Source organism: Rhincodon typus, chromosome 10 (assembly GCF_021869965.1).
Source record: "Rhincodon typus isolate 14 chromosome 10, sRhiTyp1.1, whole genome shotgun sequence".
Taxonomy (NCBI): Eukaryota; Metazoa; Chordata; class Chondrichthyes; order Orectolobiformes; family Rhincodontidae; genus Rhincodon; species Rhincodon typus.
The window spans coordinates 808653-835943 of NC_063341.1; the positions used below are offsets into that span (position 1 = coordinate 808653).

General features: G+C 45.6%; 1 long non-coding RNA gene across 1 annotated transcript; it reads left to right on the forward strand.

The window, feature by feature from the left end:
* The first annotated feature begins 10756 nt into the window (after window positions 1-10756).
* Window positions 10757-25418, forward strand: LOC125484263. The gene is made up of 2 exons (XR_007263102.1): window positions 10757-11512; window positions 23218-25418. It is a non-coding gene; the product is annotated as an uncharacterized LOC125484263 (long non-coding RNA).
* The last annotated feature ends 1873 nt before the right edge of the window (window positions 25419-27291 follow it).

Below are 27291 nucleotides of genomic sequence, written 5' to 3' on the forward strand. Positions count from 1 at the left end.
CCCGAAACGTCAGCCTTCCTGCTCCTCTGATGCTGCTTAGCCTGCTGAGTTCATCCAGCTCTACACCTTGTTACCTCTATTCCTGTTAACCCTATCTATTCCCCTCATAAAAAATGTATAAAATTATGAGGGCCATAGATTGGGTAGACAGGAAGAAACTTTTCCCCTTGATGGAGGGATCAGGGGCATGGATTTAAGGAAAGAGGCAGGAGATTTAGAGGAGATGTGAAGAAAGACCGCATTTATCCAGAGGGTGGTGGGAATCTGGAACTCAATGCCTGTCAGGGTGGTAGAAGCAGAAGCCCTCATGATATTGACAGAGTATGTGGATGTATATTTATGATGCTAAGGCATTCAAAGCCTAAAATCACACGACACTTGGTTATAGTCCAACAGATTTATTGGAAATCACAAGGTTTCAGAGTGTTGCTCCATCATCATGGGGAGGGGAAAGCCACAATGACCTGGATAGAGATTCCTTTATTTCTTTATTCATTCATGGGATGAGGGCATCGCTGGCTAGGCAGCATTTATTACCCATCCCTAATTGCCCAGAGGGCAGCTGAGAGTCAACCACGTTGCTGTGGGTTTGGAGTCACATGTAGGCCAGACCAGGTAAGGATGGCAGTTTCCTTCCCTGAAGGACATTAGTGAACCAGATGGGTTTTTCCTGACAATCAACAATGGATTCACGGTCATCATTAGATTCTTAATTCCACCATCTGCCGTGGCAGGATTCGAACCCAGGTCCCCAGAACATTATCTGGGTCTCTGGATTAACAGTCCAACAATAATACCACTAGGCCATCGCCTCATCGAATATCTGGGAATGGCCAGTTTAATTTGGGATTGGTTATTGTCCCCATCATAAACATTAAGTTCTGGGTCTCGAGAAAGGGGCCAAGGTGCAATTACTTGACACTGTGTTACACCTCATGAGGGCAAATACCATGGTGCAGAGAGGAACGAGAGTGAACATTTCCCAACATGATGGGAACAGATTGAACTCTGTATTTTAACACCTCGTTGTCCCAGTCCTGGGAGTGTTTGATGGGGGGTGGTTTAGAGGACGCCTTCCTCTGTATTTAGCCCTGTGCTGGCCCTGTGCTGGGAGGGTTTGATGAGGATAGTGTAGAAGGAGCTTTACTCTGTATCTAACCCCATGCTGGCCCTGTCCTGGGAGGGTTTGATGATGATAGTGGAGAAGAGGCTTTACTGTGTATCCAACCCTGTGCTGGCCCTGTCCTTGGAGTGTTTGATGGGGGACAGAGTAGAGGAGGCTTTATTCTGTATCTTAGCCCATGCTGGCCCTGTCCTGGGAGTGTTTGATGGGGGACAGTGTAGAGGAGGCTTTACTCTGTATCTAACCTGGTGCTGGCCCTGTCCTGGGAGCGTTTAATGGGGTACAGTGTAGAGACAGCTTTGCTCTGTATCTATCCCTGTGCTGCCCCCGTCCTGGGAGTGTTTAATGGGGATAATGTAGAGGGAACTTTACTCTGTATCTAACCCTGTGCTGTCCCTGGCCTAACGGTGTTTGATGGGAACAGTGTAGTAGGAGTTTTACTCTGTATCTTTATTTACTCTGTGCTTGCCCTGTACTGGGTGTGTTTGATGGGGACTGTGTCGAGAAGCTTTACTTTCCGTTTACCTCTTGTTTAAGCAAGCTCGAACAGCTCGATCCACCAACCCGAACCATTAACTGCATCTCCCTCTGTGCTGGGTCTCCCCAGCATTTTGTCTCTTTATTCTGGTGCCTGCAGGATTTTGCTGCTGTTGCTGAGGGTGAGTGAACAGGGTGGGCGGGGGAAATGCAGGAGGAGGCTTACTTGCGTGGTTTTGGGTGGAGTACAAGAACAGATCTCGACGGACTGGTTTCAAAGACCGTGCTCAGGGTTTACTGTCGACAGCTGCTGGGGACAGCAATGGCTAGGAACTGCTACAAATAGTGTGTTGCTAGAGGTGATATAAAGCATCAGTGAGCTCTGGGATCCTGAGTGAAGGAAGCGGTTTATTGATGTAACCAGGTCAGGAGGGAGAGTTGTAGCTGCAGCATAGCACTCCATCCCACTCTCTATCTTCACTGCCACAAACTCCTCGCCCTCTTCACTCTCCACTGTGTGGGAGTCCAGCTCCAACAATTGTGAGCACCCCACTAAGGGAGAGGAGACCTCACACTCCCAGGGAGTGGCCTGCCCAATTGGAAAGTGTCTCTTATTATCCCGGAGGCACTGTGCTGAAAGGGGTTACCAGGCCCCTGCAAGGCGAAAGCATATAACCTAGCCCCACACACACACACACTCAGGTGATACAGCCTTCCACCCTGGATGTGGTTAACAATGAATGGCAAGACACATGTTGAACACATTTTGGATCCAGTCAGTGTTGAGGGCATAGCTGTCTGGAGTTCCTTTATAACTAACTGACCAGCTATACCCAGTCAACCAGCTGCTTCTCTCATACCAACTTGCAGCTCTTCAATATGCATTAATGTTTTCACCACTTTTAGGATTCAAAGAACAAAGAAGAGTTCAACACAGGAACAGGCCCACCAAGCCTAGCTGACACATGACACCTTTCTAAATCAAAAACCTTTAGCCTCTATATGGCTCTATATATTCATGTATCTGTCAAGATGCCTCTTAAATATTGCTATTGTATCTGTCTCCATCACTTCCTCTGGCAGCGCATTCCAGGCACTTATCACCCTGTGTATTAAAAAACGTGCCTCTCACATCTCCTTTAAACTCAACCCCTTCTACCTTAAACCTATTTCCCTTAGTTATTGACATTTCTACCCTGGGAAAAAGACTCCGACTATACGTTTCATTCTTGCATCTCATTATTTTGTAAACTTCTTTCAGGTTGCCCCTCATTCTTTGACATTCAAGTGTAAACAAATCAAGTTTGTCCAATATCTCTTCATAGCTGATACCCTCTAAATCAGGCAACATCCTGGTTCGGTGCCTTTTAGATCAGATATATATCACCTTGCCCAAAGCTTCTAGAATTCTATGCTTCCTCTTGCTGCTGTCCTAATTGTTGAATATTTTATGGAGACCTCCACCTGCTCTAAGCATTGTAGCAGTTTGATAACAGTTCCCTGCTATCCTCTACATCTGTGTACTAATTTTCTTCTGCCTCCAGCTCTCCTTTATATCTGCCAGCCACAGACCTTTTCATGTTAACTGCCTTCTGTTGGTACTATATCCAGGTCAAGGGTGACCAGATGGCACGGACCACTATATCTTACCATACTAGAAAATTGCAGCTGATCCCTTTACAATCGATGTTAAGTCTCAAAAGTCCTTTTCGGGTATTTTTTAAATGACGCCATGAACATTTTAAGGAAATTACAAATCGTTCACACTTTACTGTTTCCAGATCAAATGTCATCACAGATATGACAGCGCAAATTTTGCTCAAAGCCATTCCACTTCTCACCTGTTTTCACCTCACCACCCGAAATGATACCTTTTCTTCTGATGTTGGAGTCTGGCCCTGTACAGGTGAAGGTGGCACAGTGTTTGCACAGTCTCTCACCCTAGCTCCAAAACTCTGAGGACATCAGGAAGGTGCAGACAGAGTAGGAGATCCAGCTGCTTTGTATCCACCACTGCTGACATCCCAGGCATTGTACTGTGTAGGAAAAGGAAGTTTTATCATCTTTCAAGGGTACAGTTTTGGAATGTTATTACTACATGTAATTTCTTGTGTCAATTTAAATATTTGACTTTCCACCATATTTCCAGGTTCCCCATTTGTGTTCAGTGGGAATCAACTATGTTGTTTGTTAAAAGACAAAATTCCTGGCAGATTCCTGGACAACAGCCGTCTGGGTGGAGACTGGTCCAGGAATTCTCGCTTCCAGCAGCGGACAGCATCGTTGCTGAAATTGTGCCTCCTTTAACCACAATCAGTAGCTCAGTTCTGAGATTTACACATTGAGCAACACAGACAGATACTCTGACAGTTCCTGAGTATGTACGGTAAGTATGGAGTTAGGCTGCTGTTAAGTGAAAGACTAGATTACCATGTGAGTGTGGTGGTAGGTGGGGTCAGTGCCAGGTGGGTGAGGGAGTATGGTATCAATGAATGGGGTGTGAAGGTGCCAGTTCAGTGAGGCATTAGGGGGCCAACTAAGTGGACGAGTGTTTAGGTAGGGTTCAGCAGTCAGGTGCAGTGTGGGGGAATGCGGGGGAGATCAGGGTGTGAAGCTGTGAGGGTGGGGGAGGGTCTGGGATGCTGGGTTGAGTGTGGCGGAGGGTCAGAGGGTGAGGGGTGGGGAGGAAGAGCGTCACAGAGTGGGGCAGTGGAGGGGGGGCAAGAGTCAGGGGTAGGGGGAGGGGGAAGGTCAGGAGTGGGGAAAGGTCAGCTGGTGGGGAAAGGTCAGGGTATAGGGGTGAGGGAGGGGGAGACACAGGAGATGGGGGAGAGAGGATGGGTCAGGATGTGGATGTGTTAAATGTAGTGTCGATTTAGCAGAAAGATCCCTGGATTGTGAGGTGAAACTATGAGGAGAGATTAAACAATGGGGTTTTATTTCCAAAGACAGATGTTGCTTTGACTAGGTACTGTGAAGCTGACCAGGATGTTGTTTTTATGGGAGTTTAAGCAGTTTCTTTGATCTCTGAGCATACACATTCCCTTACATTATTGCCAGGAGTTGTGCAGGTTAACTCCTTTGACTTCTGAGTCATCCTCTTTCCACTTCCAATGCTCCTTTAATTCTATCAATATCATTAATCTACCCCTTTTCTAAGTTTCCTGAAACCTGGAATGTTTATTTTCCATTCCTGTCCAGAGCCAGGTTTCTTTCAATCCATCGTTTCTGCTGAACCTGTCCTTCTAAGATTGGTGAATTTTCAGTGCTTAGAATGCCGATATAAAGCCCACCCTCAGGTTCTATCTCTCACTCAATACTGTCACTCTCAAAACTGCTGTGTCACCACTGTAATGTCCTTCAAATTTTTCTCCAAGCACATTGTATGTACGTTGATTTTATTTTATTATTACTGATAAAACAGTTTCCATTCCTGGACTACGTACATTATTTTCACCTGCCTTTGCTTTCCAAGCTTTGGTCTTATTCTCTCTTTTATTTATCTATAGGTCATTTGTCTCCACAGAAGAACCTAGTCGCCTGTGCGTTAGTAGATTAAGCATCCCTTCAAATAGACCCTCTCTTTCTTGCACCACACCTTTCACTGCATAGTTACCTCCTGAATTCCTCTGGCTCAATGCTAATCAGCATGTGGTTTGCCTATGATCTTGACAATTACCTTGCTTTCAAATTTACCTCCTCGCTCCTTTCTTAGTTGTTTCTGGGACGTAGGCATTGTTGACCAACATTTATTGGCCATCCCTAGTTGCCCTTGAGAGGTGGTGAGCTGCCTTCTTGAACCGCTGCAGTCCACATGCTGTAGGTTGACACATAATGCCATTAGGGAGGGAATTCCAGAATTTTGACCCAGCGACAGTGAAGGAATGGCAATATATTTCCAAGTCAGGATGGTGAGTGGCTTGGTGGGGAATCTGCAGGGGGTGGTGTTCCCATGCATCTGCTGCCCTTGTCCTTCTAGATGGAAGTGGTTGCAAGTTTGGAAGATGCAGTCTAAGGAGCCTTGGTGAATTTCTGCAGTGCGCCTTGTAAATAATACACAGTGTTGCTACTGAGCGTTGATGGTAGAGGAAGCGTCAATCAGACGGTGAGGCGTGAGACTTTTTGAGTGTTTCTGGAGCTGCAGCCATCTGTCCTGATGTCTCTCACTAAGCACTTGCTCTTGCCCTTTTTATATCTATTTCTTCATTTTCAGCATGGGCCATGTCAATGGGATTCCCCTAACCAACCACAATAGCTGGGATATTCCTGGTATCTTCGACTCTTCCTTGTTCTGACACAGAAGGTACCTGAACATGTGCTTAAACTGTGTGCAAAGCCACATCGCAGGTTGTCAATAGGATTTTGAGGTGTGGCAACAGAGTTAATTCCTGACAATGAACCCAGATGGAGTTTCTGGCCCATAGCCCATTGCAGTGAGTCACAAGGGACTGTACAGAAAGCTGGGGATTTCCTGTACTTTATACCAAAAGACAGAGAGAAAGAGAGACACACACAGACAGAAACAGAGACAGAGAGAGCTGATAGAAGACATCAAGAAAAGCTACAAAGCCAAACTGTTGGAAACCTGAGATGTTCTAAAAGGTAAATGCTGACAATATTTCCACTGATCACTATGCTCCTAACTAGATATTTACAACAATCACAAATCAAATGAGGGAAATGTTTTAAATTGTTTCCAGACAGTTGTTGAGGCCAGGAACAGTGAGAAATATCTTTAAGGATCCATATCTAAAAAAATTAACAAAGAGTGAGGCAACTTGCTTTCGTGTAGTATCTTTCCAGTATAACGTCCCAAAGGGCCTCACAGGAGCATCATTTAAGTTTGGCACCATCAAAGCAATGAGCATAAGCTTGTTGAAACCGGTTGGAGCATCTTAAAGGAGGCCATTGAGGTAAAGAGGGGGAGAGGGGTAGGGAGGGAATGACAGAAGAAGGTGCCAAGGAGGCTGTGAGTGAGCAACCTGTAGAAAGGGTTACACAGGGCAGGCTCAAGAGGCTGGAGTGAAAGGGGGAGAAATCCTGAAGCCTGTGGGACTGGAGGAGATTCCGGAGATAGGGAGGGGATGGAGCTGTGCAGGGATTTTAGAAACAGGACGAAACTGTGAGCTCAGCAGCAGCAGCAGCAACATTAACCTGTGTTTCTTGGCAGATAGCACAAAAAGAAGTCATCTGAAGAGATTGGTGTAAGGTAAATCAGACAAGTACTGACACCAGGAAGCTGTGGAGAAACGATTGAAACAATACTCAGATTTAAACAGAGAAAAGGTGAGGATGGCCTAAAGGAGGGGTAAGGATGGAGGGGTTGAGGGAGAGACACACTGGAGAGAGGTCTATTGAAATAACTCCACAGAGGCTGGTATCCCGTCACCAAGTCACCCTTTATTTCTACATGGAGAGTCCTTGACACTGATCCAGCTCCCTCAGAGCCAGCTCTCAGAGCTAACAGGATGTCTGACACTCCTGTTTATACCTGTCAGCCTGGGCTCCATTTGGACCAGTTTAACAGCCCCAAGCAGGGGACTCATACTCTATGAGGTCCATTGCTGACCACATTGCAGTCAATACATCTAATGTGATGTGACATGAGGGCGGCAGGCACAGATTTGGGAGGTGACAATCCATTGACTGGCATTGAGTGCTGGGCAAATATTGCCATGAAGGGAAGGTTTTTTTTGAAAGAAATGATGATTTGAGGAGAAAGTGGTCAGTAATGAGATAATTGGACACAGGAAGAAGGGGACAGTAATTGAACCTGGTTGCGGGGGATGGAGTGTGACTGAACCCTGAGGGGTAGGGGAATGGTGACTGAATCCCAGGGTGGGATGAGTGACTGAACCGTGTGGATGGGAGCAGTGACACGGCCCTGGGGGTTTGTGGGGCTGTAGGAGCTCAGCTGGGGGATTATGTGCAGTTGGGGGTGCACAACACCAGAGGTTAACTCACTAAAGGTGAGTGTACAGTGCAGATTGAACAGGTCCTTCTCCATGTGAAGACACAGATTCAGGAAACAGGGAATCACGGATGGGAATGTGTGGTGGAGTGATTGATGAAGGTTTTGAGCTCTGAACTGTTTCTGAAATCTGCTCAGGGGGTCATGGTCAGTGGGACAGAGATACAAACAACACTGAGACAGATTAGGACTGAGGGGACAGGGGTCCTCAATACATTAAGGGACATGGACATTGTCATTGTAATCAAAGGGAAAAATTTCTTCCTGTCTACCCTATCTGTGACCCTAATAACTTTGTACATCTCAGTCTTGACCCCTCTCAATCTCTTCTGCTCAAAGAAAGATAACCGCAGTCTGTCCAATCTCTCTTCAACTCTGAAACTCTCAAAGCTAGGTTTAGTCTGAAGGAAGTGCTATACATTGTTGGCGGGTCAGTACTGTGGGAGTGCTGAGGGAGTGCTGCACTGTCGGAGGGTCAGTACTGAGGGAGTGCTGCACTATCAGAACATATGACAGTGCATGTGCCCGAGGCAGGATGAGTAAGGAAGCATGTGTGAAAGAGACTAAATGTGAGGGAGAAGGAATGTGTTTGTCAGAGAGAGAGGGAGTGTGTGTAAGTATGTGAGGTTAAAATGTGTGAGTGTGATGGAGACCATTTAATCAGAGGGACAGATTTTGAGAGAGCCATTGTATATCAATGATTGGGTGGGCAGGGGGCAAGTGAGTATGAAAGAGGAGTGTGTGAGAGAGGGAATTTGTTTATATGACAGAATGTGTGTGAATTGTATGGAAGTGTGAAAGAGTGTGTGTGAGAGTGAATGTAAGTGTGTGGGACAGAGTGTGTGACAGAGTGAATTTCTGCAACTGTGTGTGTGAGAGAGTAAGAACGTCAGAGTGTGAGCTAAAGAATGTTTGTGTGAGACAGTGCATGAGTGACTGAGAAAGAGAGAGTGTGAGAGATAAAAAAATGTGTGGATGAGAGAGAGAGCATGAGTGATTGCGAGGGAGAGTGAGTGTGATAGAGAATATATGCTTGTATCTTGTCAGGCAGATTCAGGCTGTGGGTTTGGGTTGTAAGCCTGTAATCTGACAGAGAGACTCAGGTTGTGGGTGTGTTGTCAGGGTCCATATTCTGTCAGTGTTCAGCCTGTATCTTGTCAATGGTCAGCCTACATCGCTGCCTGTGTTGTATCAGTGGTTAACCTGTATCTTGTCAGCCTGTATTGTAACAGTGGTCAGCCAATGTTTTGTCAGCGGTCTGCTTGCATCTGACAAACTCGAGGTTTGAGAGACAGAGGACTGTGAACTGAGATACACACTATTCTTTTCCATATTTGTAGAATTTATTCAGTACATTCCTTGACCCTGAGTTGCTGCAGATGTTCGCCAAAACAAACCTTCCTGGAGAGTAGTTAAACCAGACCGATCTCTTACCGATCAATCAGCCTCCAATCACAGCTTACTACCTGATTTGGGGAAATAGCAAGAATCTGAAGCAAACACACTGTGTTTTGACTGTCGGTCGGTGCAAGGAATGTGAGAAACCAACTTTTCATTTGAGAGAGAGAAACAGAGAGCGAGAGAGAGAAAGAAACAGAAAGACAGGACAGAGAGAGATAGAGAAAGACTAGAGAGAAAGAGACAGAATGAGAAAGACAGAGAGAGAAAGAGGCAGAGAAGAGAGAGGGAGACAGTCAAAAACAGATATACAGAAAGAGAGAAAGACATGTAGAGAAACAGAGAGGGAGATAAACAGAGAGAGACAGGGAGATAATATGTACATATATAGTTAGAGAGAGAGACAGACAGGGAGAGACAGAGAGAGAGATGGGGAGAGTTAGAGAGAGAGAGCGAGAGCTACAAGAAGAAAGACTAGGGAAAGAGAGAGAAGGGGAGACAGATAGAAAAAAAACAGTAGTAGACAGACTGAAATGATTAAGATAAAGGAGTTCCAGGACAGATGGAGAAAGAGAGACAAAGAAAGCTGACAGATCCTGAGGGGAAATGAGCTTGGATTTTGCCATAAATTGATCTTGAAGGGATCCTGCACATTGAGTGAACATTTAACCCTTTGCACTCGAGGTTGTTTTTTTTTTTGAAAAACATAGTTTCAGTAATGAGATGTGGGTGTCAATGGCTAAGCCAACATTTATTGTCCATCCCTAGAATGAACCACATTGCTGTGAGTCAGGAGTCACATGTAGGCCAGCAGGTTTCCTTCCCGAAAAGGATTAGTGAATCAAATGAGTTTTTATGACAACCAGTCACCATTAGGCTAGCTTTCAATTCCAGATTTTTAATCAGTTTCAAGTTTCATCATTGATTTGCTGGGATTTGAACCCATGTCCTCAGAATAACATGCTGGCATTCTGGATTACTAGTCCAGTCACATTTCCGCAACACCAGTGCTTCCCCAATGACCCTGCCTTTCCGATGCCCGATGGACATACAGGCAGTTCATCAGCATTGCCAGCGATGAAGCAGGATATTCTCAATCTACCAGAAGGTCCCAAAGTCTGTTCCGGGAGCTGCTGTGGGCAGATTGGTGTTTTCCCATCAGTAGAAAGCCCTAAAGCAGGTGGAGACAATAGGAAAAGCGCGATGAGCTGCCTGGGATCTGAGGCTTCTTTCTTTATAAATGTGCACCGCTGTTAGCCCACATCCGTTCTGTTCACAATCTCTTATAGATGACATGCATTCTCCCATTCATTCAGCCTGTCCAAATCACAATGAAGCATCTCTGCATCCTCCTTCCAGCTCACCTTCCCACCCAGCTTCATCTCTGCAATGTCTGTCCCTCGTCTCTGCTTTCTCTCTTGCCCCTGCGTCAGCCATCTCTCTGTCCCTCATCCCTGCTGTTTCTATAACTGTCTGTCTCTCTTGATCTCTCTCTCCCACTTCTCTGCTGATTTTTTTTGCCGTTGGCTCAGCTCTATCTCTCATCTCTGCTGTCTCTATATCTCTCTTCTCTTTCTGTCTCTCTTCAGCGCTCTCTCTCTCTCACGCCCCCATCTCTGATGTCTTGATATATGTCTTCTTCCTGTCTCTCTTTATCTCTCCTCTCTGCAGTCTCCCTGTCCCTGGTGTCTCTGATGCCTCTCTCTCTCACTGTTCCCTGCTGTCTCTTTCTCTCTCGATTTCCCTCCCTTCCAGGTTCCTGCTGTTTGTCTTTCTCTCCCTCCCTCTTTCGTCTCTCTCTTTCTCTGCCTCCAGTCTCTCCTGATCTTGCTCAATCCCTCTCTTCTCTTCCGGGTGTGTTCAGCATGCACATTGCTCCTCCCTTCTGCACACCTACTCCTACCCACCCACCCATTCGCTCACAGTCACCAGGCTGTGTGAGAGGGGGATTGTTCAAGTCACTTGGCTGCTGGTCCTAGACAGGAACGCGCCTGCATTTTAACTGAACCAGAACTTCACAGTTCCACACAGATCCACAGTCGTATACAGCCAGGAGCTAAATTCCATTACACTGCAGTCATCTCAGCTCTGCCAACGTTCTGGCTTGCCTTCAAAATACTCAGTGCCTCTTGGGAGTGTGTTGTGAGTTTAAGCCAAGCCACTTGGAGTCTAAAGTTAGCACAGGCTGGCTAAAAATAGTCCTTCATGTCAGAAGTTGCAAGCGAAATGAGAGTGACTTTCTCACTGGTCCCAGGAAGTTGAACGAATTTTTTTTTAGTTGCAACGAGCTTGACTTTAACGTGTAATTGGTTAAATAAACAGGAAGTTTTAGTCACTGTAAGGTCTTTGACGTCAGTTGTGAAAGCATCAAACTTACCACAGTGGGAGCTCTGACACTCAGCGAGGGAGCAGTCGGAACGGGAGAGAGACTCCCTCCCACAGACAGCGTTCAATGACACTACCTGAGAGAGTCAGAGGGACTGAGCAAGTAGCGAGGCAGTGCTTTCAAACGTGTCTCCGGGCTGCTTCACACACATGCTGAGGTGAGTCTGTGTCTGTCTGTCTGTGTGTGTGTGTGTGTGTTCAGTCACCAAACTGTCTTGTGCTGGGCTTTGACATGTTCCAGACTGCGGCCTTCCTCAGGTGGGTCCAGGCTTGATCCGGGAAAGGGCGGATTGGCGGATGACACAACACTCCCTGTACTTTAACTGCAGCTTGTGAAGGAACTCAGACATTTCATCACCTAACGCCTGGCTGCGTTCACTCTTTTTTGGGGGAGGGAATGGAGAGGGGTGAGGCGTGGAGAAATGATTCGCTGCTGTCTGCTCCTGCTACAGCCGGTGTGTCTGTCTCAATGTGAGTGAGAAGGCAGGTCGGGTGAGGTGGAGGGACGTGAGGGAGGAAGGTGGGGTTGAGGGATGTGAGGGGGGGAAGGCAGGGGTGGAGGCACGTGAGGTGGGGAGGAAGGCGGGGGTTGAGGGGAGGGTGAGGAGGGGGCGGTCGGGGTGGGGAGAGGAGGGGGCGGTCGGGGTGGAGGGTCGTGGGCGGGCGAGGAGGGGGGAAGGCGGGCGTCGGGGGCGGGCGAGGGGTGGTTCGAGGGGTGGTTCGAGGGGCATGAGTGGGGTGGGGGAGGCAGGGGTGAAGGTTATGGGTGAAACTCTAGGTCACCTAGCTTGACTTCTGTCACAGGGAAGGTGTTACAATTCAGTTCTTGTGGGACACACAGAAAAGCTGAAGGTAAGCAGGTTTGTGAAATGGAAATCACATTTCACCAAACTTTAGAATGTCTCTGAAAGAGCACCGTGTGTTGGACATAAGGGGGGACATTTTGACATAGTGGACTTAGATTTCCAGATAGTGTTTGACAACTTGATGGGATTGTGCCGTAGGCCCCTCAATAGTCAGAGAGAAATTAAGAACCAAATATGTAGAGAGATCTCAAATATATGTTAATAATAAGGTTATATTGGTAGGTATTTTAATTTTCCAAACATTGACTGGGACTGCCACAGAGTTAAAGGTTAGGATCATGAAGAAATCGTTAAATGTTTTCAAGAAAATTTTCTTTATCAGTTTGTAAATGTTCCTACTGGAGAAGGAGGAAAAGTTGACTGTGCAGCGCTGGCTGCCCTGTTTATAGAAAGAATTTTATTAAACTAGAGAAGGTTCAGAAAAGATTTACCAGGATGTTTCCGGGAATAGAGGGTTTGAGAAATAAAAACAGACTGGAAAGGCCAGGACCTTTTTCTCTGGAGCATAGAAGGTTGAGGGATGACCTTATTGAGGTTTATAAAATCATAAGGTGAATGACGAGGGTCTTTTCCCTAGGGTGGAGGAGTTCAAAACTAAGCGCCATATTTTTAAGGTGAAAGAGAAAGGTTTTAGAAAGATCAATGGGTTTTTTGATTTTCTTATCATGTGTACTGAAATACAGTGAAAATCTTTTTTTACGAGCGGTACAGGCAGATCACAGCAAGGAAAGGATGTACAGATCAAAAAGATGTAGAGGCATACAGGTTACATTATTTGAGGCTAGAGTTCATTCGACAGTATGATAACAACCGGAAAGAAGCTGTTCCTGAAAATGCTGGTGCGTGCATTCAAGCTTCTGTATCTTCTGCCTGACGGAAGAGGTTGTAGGAGATCATTTCAGGGTGCGATGGGTCTTTGATGATGTTGGCAGCCTTTCTGCGGCAGCGAGCCATGTAAATAGAGTCCGTGGATGGAAGGTTGGCTTCCCTGATGGTCTGGGCTGTGCACACCACCTTGTATAATCTCTTATGGCCCTGGGCAGAGCAGTTGCTGTACCAGGCCATTATGCACCTAGACAGTATGCTTTCAATAGTGCATCTGTCGGAGTTGGTGAGGGACCTTATGGACATGCCAAATTTCCTGAGCCACCTGAGGAAGAAGAGGCATTGTTGTGCCTTCTTGATTGTCGCATTTACATGGGAAGTGCAGGACAGGTTGTCGGTTATTGTCACTCCGAGGAACTTGATGCTGTTCACTCTCTCAACCTCAGTTTCATTGCTGTAGATGGGGGTGTGTTCTCCTCCTTTCTTTCTGAAGTCAATGATCAGTTATTTAGATTGGCTGATGTTGGGAGACAGATTGTTTTCATTGCACCACATCACCAAGCCTCAATTTCCCTTCTGAATTTTGACTCGTAGTTGTTAAATATCTGTCCCACTACAGTGATGTCATCAGTGAAGGTGTAGATGGTGTTTGTTTGGAATTTGGCCACATGGTCGTAGGTGTACAGGGAGGTTGAGGATGTACCCTTGGGTTCCAGTGTTGAGTGTTACTGTGGAGGAGGTACAGTTACCTAACCTCACTGATTGCAGCCTAAGGGTCAGAAAGCTGAGGATCTAGTTGCAGAGAGTAGAGCTAAAGACTAAGGTCACGCAGTTTTGAGATCAGCCTGGAGGGGATAATGGTGTTGAAGGCAGAGCTGTAGTCAACGAACAGGAGTCTGACGTAGGTGTCCTTGTTGTCCACATATTCCAGGGATGAGTACAGGGCTAGGGATATGGCATCCTCTGTGGACTTGTCATGTCAGTAGGCAAACTGTAGGGGATCGAGGCAGGCTGGGAGACTGGAGTTGATGTGGGCCATAACCAGCCTCTCGCAGCACTTCGTGATAATTGAAGTCAGAGCTATTGGGTGGTAGTGATTAAGGCACACAGCGTGTATTTTCTTGAGTACAAGGATGCTGGTGGTCGTCTTGGGGACTTTGGCTTGTAGCGGGGAGAGGTTAAAGACGTCAATGAATACTTCCACCAGTTGGTCCGCACAGGATCTGAGTGCTTGGCCAGGGATGCCATCCTGGGCAGCATTTTTACACAGACAGCAGTTTGCGTGTGGAATAAACTGCAGGAGGAAGTGATGGATGCAGGTCCGGTTACAACGCTTAAAAGACATATGGCTAAGTTCATGAATAGGAAAGGTTTGGAGGGAAATGAGCCAAATGCAAGCAGATGGGACTCATTTAGTTTGGGAACGTGCTCGGTGTGGACAGGTTAGATCAAAGGGTCTATTCGGTGTTGTATGACTCTAAGTGGGACTAGTTCAATTTGGGAAACTTGGTCGGCCTGGACGAGTTGGACCAAAGGGTCTGTTTCTATGTTGTATGACTCTATGCCTAGGTGTCACATAGAAGCTATTGTGTAACATAGGTTTCATGGTGTAGGAATAACATACTGTTATGGATAGAGGATTGGCTGGTTGGCAGGAACAGAGTATGCAGAAATGGGTATTTTTCTGGTCAGCATGATGTGACAAGTTGATCATTATTTCCCATTGGAGTCTCCTTTGGGCCCTTAGCTTTTAATAATTTATGTCAATGACTTTGACAAGGGGAGAGAAGGCATGGGACCAAAAAATAGCCAATATAAAGATAGGTGGAGAAAGTATGCTGTGGAAAAAAAAAGAGAACGGTGCAGACAGATATAGACAGGTCGAGTGAGTAGGCAAATATCTGGCAGATTGAATTCAATGTGAGCAAATGTGGTATATTCACCAGGAAAAAATTTGAAAAGCAGAGTATTAAGCAGAAAACAACTGCAGTACTCTGAGATGCAGAGTTTGAGAGTATAAGTCATAAATTAGTATACAGGTACAGCACAATTCAAGGTTTGTGGGATGTTATCCTTTGTTACAAGAGGAATTGAACATAAAATTAAGGATGTTCTGTGCAGTTATACAGGACATTGGTGAGACCACATCTCAAATTCTGTTCAGGTCTCCTTAGTTAAGGAATGATGACAATGAATTGGAAGTATTTTAGAGGAGGTTGACTGAATTGATATATGGAATGAGTGGATTGTCTTGTGGACGGTGAGAAATAGGAACAGGAGAAGGCCGTTTGGCCCATTGATCCTGCTCTGTCATTCAATAGGGTCGTGGCTGATCCTTACGTCCATTTTCCTGCCCTTTCCCCGTAACCCTTGATTTCCCCCACTAATCAAGAACCTATCCATCTCAGCCTTAAATATACATTTACAGCATATTTTCTTTTAACCGGCACCGCCTTATGAACCAGCATTCTTGATAAACCTGCAAAAATTGTATCCCTGAAATAGCAGAATTTTGCCGTATTATCATGATCTCCATGGTGTCTGAGTAATCAATTGAGAGTGAGAGTGAGGAGGCTGTCTGCCTGTGCTTTATTTGAGGCACAGTTGCATTATTTGAGTGACTAATACTGCAAATAAAGTATAACAGTGATGTGTATACCACCGCATTATGTTTCTATTAGTTAGTGTGTGGTTTTACATTGATTGTGTATACCTCTGGTCCAACTGGAATATTTGATCAGCCAGAACAATCCTTATCCCATAGGTGCCAAATAATAAAAAGGTTGCTGTGTATACAAATTTCCTTAAGAAGAGACATTGAACAGGCTGGTCTTGTTTTCACTGGAGTTTAGAAGAGTAAATTTGACTGAGCTCTATAAGATCTTGAACGGTCTTGACAGGATGGATGGGGAAAGGATATTTCTTCTTGGACTGGAAGCCACTGTTTGAAAATTAAGATTGTGATGAGGAGATTTTCTGTTCTCTCTCAGAAAATTGAGGCAGAGACTTCCAAATTGCGCACAGGAAAGTGGAGGTGGCATCACTTAAAGACAGTGGGCAATAGATCCTTTTCAGGCTGGGGAATTAAGGGTTTTCAGGGGTAGTTGGCATCGTGGGAATGGAAATATGTCAGCCACGATCCAATTGAGTTAGGAGCACTCTCAAGGGGTGAATAGTCGAATTCTGTATGTTTTGTGGGTGCAAGATGGGTAGGTGAGGGTGAGTGGTGTGGGGGTGGTGGGCGAGGCTGAGGGTGGCGCGGGGGGCGGTGGGTAGGCGAGGCTGAAGGATATGAAGTACAGGTGTGATCCTGGGATATGGGAGACAGGTGGAATTGAGGGACATGAGGAGTCAGTGCGGTAGAGCGATATGGGGTTTAGGTCGAATGAGGGATATGATGAGTGGGTTTGAGGGAAAGAGGATTGGGGAAGGAGGGTAGTTGGGGTTGTGGGATATGAAGTGAAGTTATGACGAGGGATATAAGGAGTAGGTGGGGTTGAGGGGTGGAAGATAATAGGAACAGAAGGAGATTATTCGGTCCCTCAGTGTGTTCTGCCAATTGGTGAGATCATGGCTAACCTGTATCCTCGTTGCCAGGTTTCCAAATTTCGTAATACTCTAGACTATGAGCAAGTTCAGCTTTCAAATTATTGCTTAGACTTTTTGTGGGTGAGATTTTCAGACTTGCCATTACCCTTTATGATAGGGTGTTGCTTAGTTTCACTCCTGAATGGACTGTGTCCTGTGCTCCCCATCAGGATAAACACCTTCCCTTCCTTTCAAAATCCTAAGAGTCTTGATCAATTCACTGGGAACCTTTTGTATTCCAGAGAACTGAATCCTCGTTTATAGAAGAGAGACAACAAGGTGCAGAGCTGGATGAACACAGCAGGCCAAGCAGCATCATAGGAGCAGTAAGGCTGACATTTCGGGCCTAGACCGTTCATCAGAAATGGGGGAGGGGAAGGGGGTTCTGAAATAAATAGGGAGAGAGGGGGAGGCGGATAGAAGATGGATAGAGGAGAAGATAGGTGGCGAGGAAACAGACAGGTCAAAGAGGCGGGGATGGAGCTAGTAAAGGTGAGTGTAGGTAGGGAGGAGATAGGTCAGTCCAGGGAGGACGGATAGGTCAAGGGGGCGGGATAAGGTTAGTAGGTAGGAAATAGGGGTGCGGCTTGAGGTGGGAGGAGGGGATAGATGGGAGGAAGAACAGGTTAGGGAGGCAGGGACAAGCTGGGCTGGTTTTGGGATGCGGTAGGGGGAGGGGAGATTTTGAAGCTTGTGAAATCCACATTGATACCCTTGGGCTGCAGGGTTCCCAAGCAGAATATGAGTTGCTGTTCCTGCAATCTTTGGGTGGCATCGTTGTGGCACTGCAGGAGGCCCAGGATGGACATGTCATCTGAGGAATGGGAGGGGGAGTTGAAATGGTTCGCGACTGGGAGGTGCAGTTGTTTATTGCGAACCGAGCATAGGTGTTCTGCAAAGCAGCCCCCAAGCCTCCGCTTGGTTTCCCCGATGTAGAGGAGGCCACAACGGGTACAGCGGATGCAGTATACCACATTAGCAGATGTGCAGGTGAACATCTGCTTGATGTGGAAAGTCTTCTTGGGGCCTGGGATGGGGGTGAGGGAGGAGGTGTGGGGGCAGGTGCAGCACTTCCTGCGGTTGCAGGGAAAAGTGCCGGTGTGGTGGGGCTGGAGGGGAGTGTGGAACGGACAAGGGAGTCACAGAGAGAGTGGTCCCTCCAGAAAGCAGATAAGGGTGGGGAGGGAAAATTGTCTTCGGTGGTGGGGTCAGATTGCAGATGGCGGAAGTGTCGGAGGATGATGCGTTGGATCCGGAGGTTGGTGGGGTGGTACGTGAGGACGAGGGGGATTCTTTTTTGGTTGTTATTGCAGGGACGGGGTGTGAGGGATGAGTTGCGGGAAATGCGGGAGATACGCTCGGTTCGTGGTGACCAGATACCCTAAACTAATCTAGTCTGATTTGCCAGCATTTGGCCCATGTCCCTCCAAACCTTTTCTGTTCGTGTACCAATCCAGATGCCTTCTAAATGTTGCAATTGTACAACAGTTTCCTCTGGCAGCTCGTTCCATAGATGCACCATTTTAGCCATCTGGTTGTGGCAAACACCAACTCTCTCTGGGATATCACAGTTTGCAGGAACCGTTCACTCCTGTGTCCTCAATTGGTGGCATCATACTCGCCATGTTGAATAGTTTGGTCCAATAATGTAGTCTGTTGATGTGTTGGGGTTGAGGAATTTGACAGTGTTTTTATAGGTGGATCTCTGTTGTATTATTAAAATCAATAAAACGTTAAATATAGTGAAGCATTTAAACTTTGTGCACTGACATTCATTATATGCTTCCTGATAGAGTACAGGGATAACGGGATTGTACTCAATCACCTAACCAACCTCCTAACTTTGTCAATAGTTATCCATTCATTCAATCAGCTTTAGTTTTAGCCAACAGCCTTTGTTTTATGTCAAACTTCCTAGAGTGCCTTCTGAAAGTCCACATAACTTACCTCAGATTCTTCTGTATCCTAATCATTTATGGCACAGAAAAAGTCCACTCACCCATGCTGGCCTCCTGTGGAGCAATCCAGTCAGTCCCATTCCCCCACTCTCTTTCCCGTTACTCTGCAAGATTATTTCCCTCAAGAGTCCATCTAATTTCCTTTTGAAATCATTCATTGAATTCAACTCCAACTCTCGTGGGCAGAGAGTTCCAGGTCATTACCACTCTTTGATCCATGGAGAACAACTCCGGTTTCTCCAACCGAATCTTGTCACTAAAATCCCTCAACTCTGGACCCATTCTGATAAATCTCCCCTGAACACACTCAGGGTCCCTCACATCCTTAACAGATCTCTTCACCTTTATAAATCAATGTGGATTCTGTCAGATTAGCTGAAATGTCTTTAAGTGCCCACTTACTACATTTTTAAGTATAGATACGCCACATGATAGTAAAATGTAAGGTATGCAGGGTAGTTTGATCTTAGAGTAGGATAATAGGTCAGCACAACATCGTGGGCCAAAGGGCCTGTACTGTTCTATGTTCTAGGAGATGGTCGACTAATACGTTTGTAATTTCTCTCACACCTTCCTTAATTATTGGAATTCCATCAGCAGTTTTCCAATCTAATGGGAGTATTCCTGAATCCAGAATGTTTAAAAGGCCGTGGTTAAAATGTCTGGTTTCCTCACTTCCTTCAAATCCCTGGGTTGGAATTGATCAAATCCTTGGAGTTTCTCAGTCTTAAGGTATTATTCATCTGATATTGTTTTACTGATTTGCATTAATTTTGGTGAATTCCAGTCTTCGATTCATGACTGATTTCCCAGCAATGTCAGTTTCATTATCATTTTTCTCCGCTGTGAAGCCTGACAAAGTATTCCACCAATCTGTGTTAATCATGATATTGCTAAAAATGATTTTGTAGTTTCCTTTTTGCAGGCCTGTCTTTCTTTGCTATTCTCGCTATCATTCACACCACCGTGGATTTACATAATTCTTTGCATTTCTATATACACTTTCCTGATATTTTATATTGCTCCAGATCTTCCCAATAGGAGAAGACAGTGGTGTAGTGATAATGTCACTGAACTAACAATGTAAATCTTCAGGCCACTGTTCTAGGGAAAGGAAAAATACTTTGGGTGCTGGAAATCTGAAACAAACACCGATTTAGTACTGGAAAAACTCGACAGATCTGGCAGCATCTGTGGAGAGAGAAACAAGAGTTAACTATTTGAATCTGATATGACTCTTCTTTGGGACTTCAGTGCCAGACTCAAACATTAACTGCCAATCCTGCTGAGTTCCTCCAACATGCTCTGTGTTTGTCAATGTACCCATGGTTCAAAACCCACCACATCACCACATCCAAAGAAAATTTAGAATAAAAGTCCATCCTAATGGATACCAATGGTCAATTGTCATCTTTAAAAATCGATCTTCCCTTTAGCCATCTTTACCCAGTCTGACCTATATGTAACTCCAGACCCACAATGATGTAGTCAACTTTTAACTCCCCTCTGGGCAATTAGGGATGGGGGGGTTAAATTGTGACACCCTCATCCATGAACAAATTTAAAAACAAATGTTAGAATCCCATGGAATTATGAACTTCAGACGTTTTCCCTGCTCCCTGGGACCTTTGAAAGATTTCTAATGAACCAATGGACATTTCTAATGAGCTTGCCTGGATAATAACTGGGGAAATAGTAGACTGTGTAATGATACAACTGGCACTCCCAATCATTCATGTTGAACCACCACCCCCAACTCAATCCCATAACCCAACTCTTCTCTGATCTGATCTGCCCAGACCTAACCTTTGCCCTGCTCTGGACTCACCCAGCTATCACCTTGTCCACTTACTGTTTCTCAGAATCACAGAATTATTACAGCACGGAAGGAAGACATTCAGTCCATTGTACTTGCACCAGCTCTTCAAACATGCATCATTGCCATGTGCCAATCTCCTGCCCTTTCTTCATAATATCCCTGTATACACCATTACTATCCAAATAACCATCCAATGCCCCTCTTAAATTCCTCACTTGAATCTGCCTCCACCACACTTCCAGGCATTGTATTCCATTAGCAAAAAATAACCAAGACCTGCTGGAAATCAGAAATAGCTGGAGAAACTCAGCACGTCTGGCAGCATCTGTGGAGAGAAAGCAGAGTTATCGTTTTGGGTCCAGTGACCCTCTATCTGAACTCATACCATACTCCAACATCTTGCTGAGTGGAAAGTACTTTTTTTTTCACATTACCCTTGCTTCTTTTGTGCATTTCTTTAAATCTATGCCCCCTCTGTTCCCTTTCTGAGTGAGAACAGCTTCTCCCTATCTAACCAGTCCACTCATGATTTTGAAAACTTCTGTCAAATTTCCCCTCAGCTGTCTCCTCTCAGGAAGAACAAGTCTCAACTTCTCCAATCTATCCTCATCGCTGAAGTTTCTCATTCCTGGAACCGTTCTTGTAAATCACTTAGAGCCATAGAGTATGGAAACGGACCCTTTAGTCCAACCAGTCCATGCTGAACATAACCCCAAACTAAACTAGAAACAAAAACAGAAGTTACTGGAAAAGCTCAGCAGGTCTGGCAGCATCTGTGGAGAGAAATCAGAGTTAATGTTTCAGGTCTGGTGACCCTGCCTCAGAACGGGTCACTCAACCGGAAACATTAACTCTGATTTCTCTCCACAGACGCTTCCAGACCTACCGAGTTTTTCCAGCAACTTCTGTTTTTGTTTCTGCTTTACAGCATCTGCAGTTCTTTTGGTTTTTATTCCAAACTAAACTAGTCCCACCTGCCTGCTCCTGGCCCATACCCCTCCAAACATTTCCTATTCATGTACTTACCCAAGTGTCTTTTAAATGTTGTAACTGTGCCTGCAATCCACCACTTCCTCAGGAAGTTCCTCCCACACAGGAGCCACCCTCTGTGTAAAATAAAAAATAATTTGCCCCTCATGTTTTTGTTTTAAAAAGTCTCTCCTCTCACCTTATAAATATACCCTTTAGTCTTGAAGTCCCCATCCTAGGTTAATGGTAGGTGTCTTTTCCCTATCTATACCCCTCATGATTTTATAAACCTCTATAAGGTCATCTCAAACCTCCTATGCTCCAGTGAACAAATCCCAACCTATCCAGCCTTTCTTTACAACTCAGGCCTTCCAATAACCTGGTAAATCTCTTCTAAACCCTCTCCAGCTTAATATCTTTCCTATAATAGGGCAACCAGAACTGGACACAATACTCCAGGAGAGGCCTCACCAATATCCTGTACAACCTAAACATGACTTCCCAATTCCTTCTGCAGTCTTTTCAGTACATTCAAGTCCTTCCTATAATGTGTCACCCCAACTGTACACAGTACTCTAGCTGAGGACTAGCAGGTGTCTTGTAGAAGTTCAACATCAACTCCTTGCTCTTGTACATCAAGCTGAGGACACTGTCTGTTTTATTAACTACTCTCTCCACGTGTCCTGTGCACATGTATACCCAGGTCTCTCTGCTCTTTCTCCTCCATTTGAATAGTACCCCCTATTTTCTATCATCTTTCAGTGTTCTTTTGAACAAAGAGCCTCTTGCATCTCTGCATTGAACCTTGACCAACTTGTCAATGTCCTCTGGAGTTCCACACTGTGTTTTTCTCACAGTTTACAATCCTTCCAAAGTTACTGCCATCTACAAACTTTGAATTTGTCCCCTGCACAGCAAGATCTAGAACATTAATATATATTGGGAAAAGCAAGGATCCCAATGCTGACCCCTGGGGAAGTCCACTATAAATCATCTCCTAGCCTGAAAAATATCCACTGACCATTACTCTTTGTTTCTTATCATTCTGACAATTTTGTATCCACATTGCTGCAGTTCCTTTTATACCATGACCTATAGCTTTCCTTAAGTTTGCTGTGTGGTACTGTATCAATACCTTCTGAAAATCCAAGTTATTTAGACACAGTTTCCCCTTCAGAAATCCATGCTCATTCTAATCAACCTACCTTTTTCCACACTGCTACTAATTCTAATCTGAATAATTCACGTCAGCTTTTCAAAGAAGCTTTGGGGTATTTAACCTCCTTTAAAAATTGAATACGGCAGCTAGTGCAGTCAATAAAAAAGGATGTAGTATCTATGCAGACCCTCTCCATTGTGCCCCCTGTGGATGCCCCCGTGAATCGGTTATCAGAAGAGTCAGGTGTCAGAAGATCACCCAGAGATTTGCAGGAAGCTAAGCACGTTTTGTCTTTGTTTGATCAGGATTGAAAATAGGACTTCCCATCCAAAGTGAAAGATTTGAACCATTATCCCTCACTGTTCAGCTTTGTGATTGTTTAATTTGCATCGGCTTGGGTGAAAATTATAATTAATGGATTTGAGGAAGATGGATCTGAGAGACTGGGCAGCATGGGGACGGGGGTGATGTGGGACGTGGGAGTCATGGGGAGCGGAGTGTGGGACCTGGGGTGGGTGGGGATGTGTGGGACCGGAGGACGTGGGGAGGCGAGGTGTGTAGGACTGGGGACGTGGGGAGGGGGGTTTCTGCAATTCTTTGGGTGTGGAGGTTGGGGTCAGGAGTGAGCGCTGACCATTTCAATCTTGTTCTCTAAACGTTTTCTGTTTCCTTCTCTCAGGGTCCACGTGGTACAGAGAGCAAGGTGAAATAGAAACTTTTGAAGACCTCGCTACAGCCCAGCGGTTCAATCGGCTAACCCACTCACTGTGCCTGTATTCTGTGTGTGAGCAGCCTCCCTGCTTGTAATCCAGCTTGTAAATACTGAGTATTCACCTGTACACTGTGTGAACATTCACTCCGCCTGTCCCTTGTGTGAGTAATCACTCTGCCCGTACACTGTGTGAGAGTGTGTGAGTATTCTCTCTGTACGACTGACAGAGCAAGCCAGTGTAACAATGTTGGAGACTGTGCGCACGTTCTTTCAGTCGATGTGGGAGTTGATCTTGGCCAAGCACAATGAGGGGCTGTACAACTCGATCTGCCTGGTGGTTCTGCTGATTCTGCCCATCCTGCTGCTGTTGCTTGTCCTGTGTCTCTGCTGCTACGGCTGCTGTAGTGGGCGGCACACTCCCTGCAAGTGCTGTCGACGGCAAAAAGACACAGTCAGGAAGAAGAACCCCGACGACCTCTGGATCCAAAGGCAGCCGCAGCCCATCATGATGGACAGTCTCTCCGTGCCAGTGTAACATTCCATGCTGCCACTCAGTCTCCTTCCAGCTTACCCCTCAATCCAAAGTAGCACTTCAGAACAACAAAGAGCGGGCATTACTGTACTGTGTGGAGACTTGGCAGCTGACAGCGTGGACACGTTTCCGAATTTCGACCTTTTGCTGCGCTGATTGCCTGAGGGATGAGACTGCTCATTGACTTTGCGATCTTACAGCCTGAGCACTGGTTATTATCTGACTCTTGGAGTAAGTGGGTCACTTTGCACAAGCATCCAGGCTCCCACCCGTCACCACAACTGCACTGGATCCCAGAACGGTCCCATTCTCAAACTCTCTGCTGTCCCTGTCTCAACCCAGCCCTTCACCTCGCGTCTATCTGCTGTGGTTAGTCCTCTGCTATCAATTTAAAGACAGGTGGTTTTGTGTCAATGTACACTGTTTGTAATTACACCGGGAAGTCAGTCATACTCTGACTGCAGTTTGTACAACTTTACATGATGTCTGTTGTCGTGTTGTATGTACTGTGACCAGTACGTGTATGGAAATGTGACTGGTTACAGTGACTCGATGTGTCTGTATTGTATAATATGGTATAATTAGAGTACAGTGGTCGAGTATACAGCATGGACAGTATATACAATTCATCCACACTGGATACCATGACTGCAGTGTGACTGGATTGTATAATACAATTGCTGTAAAGTATGAAATGTCACTGTGGTATGTCACAGTGCCAGTGCTGAAGGCAGGGGAGGCACAGTTTTGACAATGTTTGTGATTGGACCACTCCTTTCTAAGGAATGTGCCTTAGCTTTTAAGCATTGGCTTGCAAAGACAATCCATGTACTTGCAGAACCAGGCAGCTTCTCAAATTGACCATTCACTGGGCTTGTAACTGTTCACTTGAATATTGCACTGAATCACAGTAAACTTACTGACAAGCTAGAAACCTCTCCGATATTGTGCTTCTCAGCTTTAGACCTGTCATACTGTTTGATATTTATAAAGTACCTGATTTGGATGGTCAGATCCAATGAAGGGAGAATGTTTTTATTTGAATTATTTTGGAATGGCTGTGTGAATAATCGAATTTCTTTTTACAAAGTGTTTCCGACAGTTACATTCAATAATAACCAAATAACGTGTGTTGCCTCTGTCAATGTATGGTGTCAAGCAGACATATCAGGCATCTGCTCCTACCCCTACGTCTTACTGTCTTATGGTACGCGCCAGTCTGTAATGGACACTCTCTCAGTTGGTACGTGCTGGTCTGTAACACGCCCTCTCAGTTGGTACATGCTGGTCTGTAACGCGCCCTCTCAGTTGGTACACCGTTCGAGTGAGAACTGGCAGATACAGATCCATTCCCTGATTCACGTGCCCTGTCAGGTGTCTACAGTTGGCACTCTGCATTCCCAGAAGCATGTATTGATATTGAGGCATTGTATTCTGTGTTTAGATGTTATTTGTAAAATATCTTTTCTATTTTCTTCAGATCGATACTGACTATTATGACAAAGTAAATATTTGGACAAAGTGAATATTTTTGAAGGATAGGATTAACTGTTACATTAGTGGAGTTGTAGCTCAGCTTATAAAAAGCCATTTCTACAAAAATAGTTTTGATTAAATTGCATATGAATCAATCGAATACAGGAGAAACCTGTGTGTTTTTTAAATCTCACTCTTCTGCACAGTCGCAATTAAACATAATGCCAGATACTCAAGACTGTTCATACCCTGAAAGCTATGCTTCCAGACCCTTAGGTATACCAATGCACTGTCCCATGGGAATTTCTCAAGACATCAAAACTTCCAGTCTCTGGCAGCTGGAACTCTCCGAAAAAGATGCCAAGCATTAAACGTTGGAGATTTATAAATGTTCCAGTCACTGACCTGGGAACGCTACAGGGAGTGAGACGCTCTGTTACTCCTGTTGCATATGAAACTGCCCACATTTCCTCCCAACGCACCACTAACTGTCCCAGACACACATGCCCAATCACGCCACCCTCCCCTGCCCCTGGGGTCCGGACGCCAGCATCCCAAAAACCTGAATTCCACCAGCCAAAGACTGACAGCTATAATGACATGCCCATCCCCTCACCGACTTTGTGGACTGTTCCCCACCCGCTTACTGCAAACTGTCCTTATTCAACCATTTACTTAACTGTACCCCCCCCCCCCCCCCCCCCCCCCCCCCCATACCTACATCCTGGGTTCTTTAAATCCATCATCTGTAGTTTGCTCTCTCTCTCTCTGTCCATGGCCTATGGCTTCCTATATCTAGTGCCTGAAGTTCTCTCCATCGAGGATCTGGGATTCTATCTTTCCAGAACCTGTGGTTCCATTTATCCAAGGTTTTCTACACCCATTGCTTGGAATTCCACATACCTAAGGTCTGGGGTTCTCTCCAGCTAGGGTCTAGGATTTCCATGAGTATATAGGAGTAAGCCATTTGCCCTTTAAGCCTGCTCCACCATTCAGTGTGGTCATGGCTGATCATTCAATTCTGTACCCTGATCCCTTATACCTTTTAGGCCTAAGAACTTTATCAAAGTCCTTAGAATCGTAGGAACCCCTGCAGTGCAGAAGGAGGATATTCAGCCCATTGAGTCTGCACCGACCCTCCAAAGAGCATCCCACCCTGCATTTATCACGGCCAATTCACCTAACCTTTGGACTGTGGGAGGAAACCTAAATGCAGATACAGGGAGTATGTGCAGAGTTTGCACACAGTTACCCGAGGCTGGAATCGAACTCAGGACCCTACTTGATCATACCTTCCCAACAGTGTGGAAACAGGCCCTTTGGTCCAACAAGTCCACACCAACCGTCACAGCATCCCACCCAGATCCATTCCCGATAACGCACCTAATCTACGCGTCCCTGGACACTATGGGCAATTTAGTGTGGCCAATACATCTAGCCTGCACGTCTTTGGACTGTGGGAGGAAACCGGAGTACCCAGAGGAAACTCACGCCGACATGGGGAGAATGTGCAAACTCCACACAGACAGTGGAATTGAACCCGGGTCCCTGGCGCTGTGAGGCAGCAGTGCTAACCACTGTGCCACCATGGTAAAAGCAACAGAAGTTCTGATCAATAAGGTTATATTTTATGTCAGCTTTAAGTGCAGCAAGAAATACTCCCATTAGATGCAGATGCAGTTTTTAGTCATATAATTAGCAATCTTTTTCCCCGCAGGACAAAAGCACAATTACCCCTCCAAAGAATTTGGATAACTGGTGGCCCAAATGATCTCCTGCCGTGGTACAAATTTCTCTGATTATATATACTTCTGGGAAGTAGTAGCGCTGACCACTAAGCCACTGTGCCGTCTGTCCCTGCGTCCTGAGACCAGGGTTCTCTGTATTCAGAATCTTTGAAAAATTATTTGCTTATGGGATGTGGGCTTTGCTCAGTGCGTATTTCTTCTACTGAATGGCAATGGGGTGCCACAGGGATCAATGCTTGGACTCCAGCCATTCACAATACATAATGATAATTTGGATGAGGGAAC